This window comes from Periophthalmus magnuspinnatus, chromosome 6, assembly GCF_009829125.3.
Source record: "Periophthalmus magnuspinnatus isolate fPerMag1 chromosome 6, fPerMag1.2.pri, whole genome shotgun sequence".
In the NCBI taxonomy this organism is placed as follows: domain Eukaryota; kingdom Metazoa; phylum Chordata; class Actinopteri; order Gobiiformes; family Gobiidae; genus Periophthalmus; species Periophthalmus magnuspinnatus.
The window spans coordinates 11281519-11287621 of NC_047131.1; positions in this window are offsets into that span (position 1 = coordinate 11281519).

A 6103-nucleotide genomic window follows, 5' to 3' on the forward strand; every position below is an offset into this window, starting at 1 on the left:
GCCTGTACCTTATTTTTCCCCATGTATTTGATAAAAATGTATCTTGTCCCAGTCCAAATATATTGTATAAGCAGCTCGAGTTCTGCTGTTTCCTTTCTGCATGTAATCAAGGTGACACATGACATCCGCCTGAGCACTGATGCAGGCAAAGTCTCAGTCTTGATCCTGTTAGATCTGAGCGCTGCTTTTGACACTGTGGATCATGGAATCCTCTTACAGAGACTAGTTGAAATTGGAAAATATGTCTCAGATAAAAATGCCCCTGACCTGTGGGGTGCTCCAGGGGTCATTCTCTACATTCTGCCGTTAGGCCAGTTAATACGCAGCAATAATGTGTCCTACCACCACTATGCAGATCTATATCTCACTGGCAGCAGGTGAATATGGACCAGTGGATTCACTCTGTCACTGCATCCAACAGATCAGTGTGTGGATGCAAAACAACATTCTCCATTTAACTCAAAAAAGACTGAAGTCATAGTCTTTGGCCCATAGAAACATAGAGAAAGTGTCAGCAGTCACCTCCAGTCTCTCTCTCTCTAAAACCTTCAAAGGCTTCAGGCTAGAAATCTAGGGGTAATAATAGACTCAGAGTTGACCTTTAGCAGCCGCATCAAATCAATAACCTCTGCAGCTTTTTACCACCTAAAAAAAACATTGCAAAAATCAAAGGTATACTGTCAAAGCCAGACTTGGAGAGACTTATACATGCGTTTGTCTCCAGTAGGTTAGACTACAGTAATGTCCTGCTCACTGGCCTCTCCAAATGAGCCTTAAAACAGCTGCAGTACATCCAGAACACTGGTGCTCGGGTCCTGAGTAGAACTGGGAAACACAAGCACAAGTCCTGTGCTCAGGTCTCTGCACTGGCTCCTGTGGCTCAGAGAATAGACTTTAAAGCAGCTCTGCTTGTGAACAAGTCTCTCCGTGGCCTAGCAGCAAAGTACATCTCCAACATGTTAGAGCCATATGAACCGTCTTTTCATATGGCTCTGAGGACTTCAGGGACCGGCCTCCTGCTGGTGCCCAGAGTCAGGACTAAACATGGGGAATCAGCGTTTCAGTTTTTATGGATCTTCCTGAAGATGAGAGACATGCCTCTACTTTGACAATGTTTAAATCCAGGCTCAAAACAGTTCTGTTTAGCTGTGCATATGACTGAAAGGGTTTGTATTTTGTACTTTTCTCCTTTAATGTTAATTTTATGATGATTATTTGTGATTATTTATGTTTTAATTTGTTGTACAGTATAATGATTTTAATGTCTTTCTTATTCTGTAAAGCACCTTGAATTACTTTGTGTACGAACTATGCTATACAAATAAACTCACCTTACCTAATTGTAAAGCATTTTATTGTCCGATAATCAGGAAGAGTGAATTTGTATGTTAGTTCCTGTTAGCATTACCGTCAGACTTCCTGGAGTCTGAAAGTTGTGAAAGTTTCTTATAAACACATTGCGGTGAATAATTTGGAAGCTCAGAATTAATAAGGTAAGTGAGGAATAATTTTTGACCTCTGCAAACCATGAAATACTAGTTCTGTTTTTCATGTTTTTGAAGACAGTAAATATCAGATAGAGCGTCTTTAAAAAGCAAATTCCACCACAGAATTCTGAAATCACTGTGCTCATAGCAGGATAACTGGGAAATTGATGGAACAATGCATTTTTGTTTTCATATCAGGGTTACAGCTTTACTTTTATTTATTTATTTATTTGGTGTTATACTTGTAATGTTCTACATGATGACATGATAAAAATGCGGGATGTTGAATAAATGCAGCATACAAGTGCTTAATACAATGCTGCACTATCCAGTCAAAACTAAAATATCTTCATGAAGCAAACAGATTGAACTCTACAAAGTGCATCTTTAAGCAAAATCTACTTTTCAGAGCTTTTAACCTTGGTATAGTTGTTTCGCTTCTCATTTCCTTCCCTCTGCAGAGTGGTTCATGCATGAGTAATCTTCATTCTCCTGTATTCAAGATGTCAATGCTCCAATCTACCCTCGTTTTCACAGCCACGGTACGCTGCTTTGTACTTATTTCGCTCACCAATTTAATTTTCAGAATCAGTGATACATGTAGGATTATGCTCAGTCACATAGTAATTTTGGTACAAATTTTAAAAAAACCTAAAAATCTGATCTGCAGCCATCCATCAGAGTTGCCAACAGCTGCACAGCTTTTTGTTGTGATGACGTTTTAAGGTAACGTCAGCTCCCACTGGGCACCACAGTTTTCTAAAGCAGAAGTCAATGTCCAAATTATGACATAATGATCCACTGGTGTCACAGATTATAACTCTATACCAAACACAAGCATAATAGGTCTTCTTTAAAGAGGGGTATTTTACATATATGAGGTATTAACTGCTAACACATATTTAGATCAAAATTTTTCCTTTTATTGTTTTGAAAATGCTATAATCACCAAAACCAATGTATTGACATGTTTTATAAGATGCACTTTTTGTGTGAAGTCAAAAGTCACTCCCCTACACAGCAACATCACAACACAATCAGTGTGCAATCGGTTTGTAAAGCTGTAGTGTATTGTTTTGTGTCATGGTTTTGTATATTTATGAAGAACTGTCTTGTGGGCAAATGGATGACTTAGGCTTGTGGGTGAAGCATTGGCCAAATTTTGCTACTAACCATAAGAAGGGTTCAAACAGAGCCTGGGAGAGATTGCTAACATGCAAGATTACATCTAAAACTTCTTCAGGTGGGTTTTTAATGAGGGAACATTATAACCTGGTAGAAAGATCCAAAAAGTTGATTCTTGATAATACCCCCTTATTAAGATTATAACATTATTGTTTGTTTGTGTAGCTCCTGTGCATTCTCCAGACTGGACTGGTCCTCTGACAGCGCAACACGGAACAGAAGATGTGACCTATTTATATGTATGTTCCAATGTCCGGTGTGACCCACTGCTCTAGTGTTACACAAGTCATCATCACAGGCAATCACTGACTTCAACACAATCCAGTCAAATCTCCAAGAAGATAAATGTGGTCATGTCTCTGCAGGGGAGAGGAAGAGGATGGGGAGGAACACAAAGAGCTTCAGCCGTCAGTGTCTGAGCCAAAGGAGCCAAAGGAGCTCCCTAGATGGCTACACTGCTCACAAGCAGCTTTGGATGGGATTAGCCACAAAAGATGTAGTCTTTTCGTGGTTTCATCAGAATGTTTTAAAGGGGCACTAAGTAACTTTTCTGAATGACTTTTCATCTGCCATAGAGATGACATTGTGTTGCCTAGAATGGAACACATTTATATATGGTATAAATGTGTCTGTCTTTATTCAATTAGAAGTGTTTTATAGTTCAAAGCCACAGTACTTAAATGTACTTTAAAAAAAAAAAGACTAAAAAACAACAAACAAAAAACCCACAAAAAACAAACATGCTTTTTCACTTTGTTTCTATTGCAGTGAAAAAAGACAAACATGCATTTTTACTCCAATCAGCCTCGCATACTGTAGTGGAGCGTACATGTAGTAAAGTAAGTACTTTACTATACATTTTAAAGTGGGTACGTTTTACTTTTACTTACTACTCCACTGCATTTTTTAACTGCACTGAAAGGAGAGAAGGAGCCTGAGCTTGTGCGGGAGGCTGAGTGTTACCGACTAGATATAGTCGGTCTCACCTCCACACACAGCTTGGGTTTTGGAACCCAACTTCTTGAGAGGGACTGGACTTGTCCATCACCCTGATTGAAGTCCCTGAGGTGGTTGGCAAGGTGTCCAGTGGCAAGGCTCCGGGGTGGATCCAACCTGAGTATCTCAAGTCTCTGGATGTTGTGGGGCTGTCTTAACTGAGACGTCTCTACAACATCGCATGGCGGTCGGGGACAGTACCGCTGGACTGACAGACCGTGGTGGTGGTCCCTCTGTTTCAGAATGGGGACTGGATGGTGTGTTCCAATTACAGGGAAATCACACTCCTCAGCCTTCCCAGTAAGGTTGATTCCAGGGTACTGGAGAGGAGAATCCGACTGACAGTCGAACCTCGGATTCAGGAGGAGCAGTGTGTGGTCGTGGAACACTGGACCAGCTCTATACTCTCCATCGGGTCCTTGAGGGTTCATGGGCCCAACCAGTCCACATATTTTTTGGGGATCTGGAGAAGGCATTCGACCGTGTCCCTCGTGGTGTCCTTTGGGGGATGCTACGGGAGTATGGGGTCTGATGCCCTTTGCTAAGGGCTGTCCAGTGCCTGATTGACCAGAGCAGGAGCTGTGTTCGCATTGCCGGCAGTAAGTAAGCCCTCTGTCACCGGCTCTGTTCATTATATTTATGGACAGAATTTCTAGGTGCAGCCAGGGGCCGGAGGGGGTCCGGTTCAGGAACCACAAGATTTCTGCTGTTTGCAGATGATGTGGTCCTGATGGCTTCATCGAGCCAGGACCTGCAGCAGGCACTGAGGCAGTTTGCAGCCGAGTGTGAAGCAGCTGGGATAATTAGTATGATTAGTATAATTGTGCCTTTAACATGCTCTTGCTGTTTTTGTCTGAGCTACTGTGTCCATCATTTCCATTGTAGATCAATGAAGTTTGTCCAAGTCTTAGTTATTATCAGACAATAAAAAGCTTTTTTTTATTAGATAGCGCAGAGCTAACTTATTTTTACCTCAAGAGCTGCTTATACAATATATCTGCACTGAGGCAAGACACATTTTGTTCAAATACATGGGAAAAGAAGCAAGAATTTGGGCTCTTTTTTGGTTTCAATTTAAAATACAAGATTTGGCTAACAACTGCAATTGATTTATCCTAAATGTAAAAAAAACAAACAACAAAACAAAACAAAAAAACAAAAACAAAACACAACCAGTTCCTTAAAAATTTGGTTGTCAACCCGATGCATTGTTGAATTTCCCAGAGTTTCCAAATGGTGCTGCTGCCTATTGAAGATTTTTTAAAAGCCAACGCTGATAGTACTAGCTACATTATCTTTTGTGTGGACCTCACATAAAGAACATAAACTGTAACTCAAATGTGGAAGTTCTCAACTTGCAAATGAGGTGTCTTTCATATAAAGTATTGGCTTGAACATACTGAGGGCAGTGAGGGAGTGGTTTGAAAAAATGCAACAGAGTGAAGAGTATTTGTGGAATATTGTGGAAATGCAATAATACACAAATGTCAAATGTGAAATACAGACATTTGTACATTTTACTTGTTATGGTTCTTCATGGTGCTTATCTACATGAGATGTTATCTCTGTAGGGAATGTTCCACTGTGTGGCACTACTGGCATTGTGTTTTAATGGAAACATGTAGTTATCACGATACCTTTGCTGTAAAAAATGAATAAATTAAGGAAAGGTTTGGACCTCCAGAAAAAGCACTAACATCTCCATTGAGACCAACAGCAGATCCTACCCCACCAGAAAAGTCACATCTTTACAGCAACTTTAGTTGTTTCTTGATTATTTTTTACCAAATTGACCCCCCTCAACCCAGACCACATTTGGAGAAAAACAGAGAGTTCCTCTGTTTGAAGGGGGAGGAGCCCAGTACTCCCAGGTACTCAGTGCTTGTAACTGTTATGTGCAAAGTGTTTGTAGAGAGACTCAGATTGCAGAAAACAATGTTCAAAAGTTCAAATGTATATGAACAATTTAAGTTTGCTGCACACAAGTTGAACGAGGTAAGTGTCCAGCATGAACATAATACTGTATTGACATAATATTTTAAAGGATAGTCCAAGATCTCCAGTGACACTTAGAGGACTATTAAAGGTGCACTGTGTAACTTTCTGGTGGATTGTCTGCCGTGCATGTGTTGCCACCAGGGGACTCCTCCAGCGCAAGTTACAAGTCAAATGTGAGATAAATATGTTGAATGCTATATGGTGGAACAGGCACAGCAGAAACATCTTCATAAAGCACCCTTCACCAGAAAAATAACATAGTGTACCTTTAAAACACCACTGCATCCATTTCGGACACACTTTACAGCACAGAAAAAGTCTGGTAATAGGAAACAAAAGACCAACAATGGCAAAATAACTTCTTGCTTGTCTTAGTCACTATGTTTGTGCAGAGCTCAAAACCTGTCAGACCCCTCTTGGTCCACTCTACAGCAGGT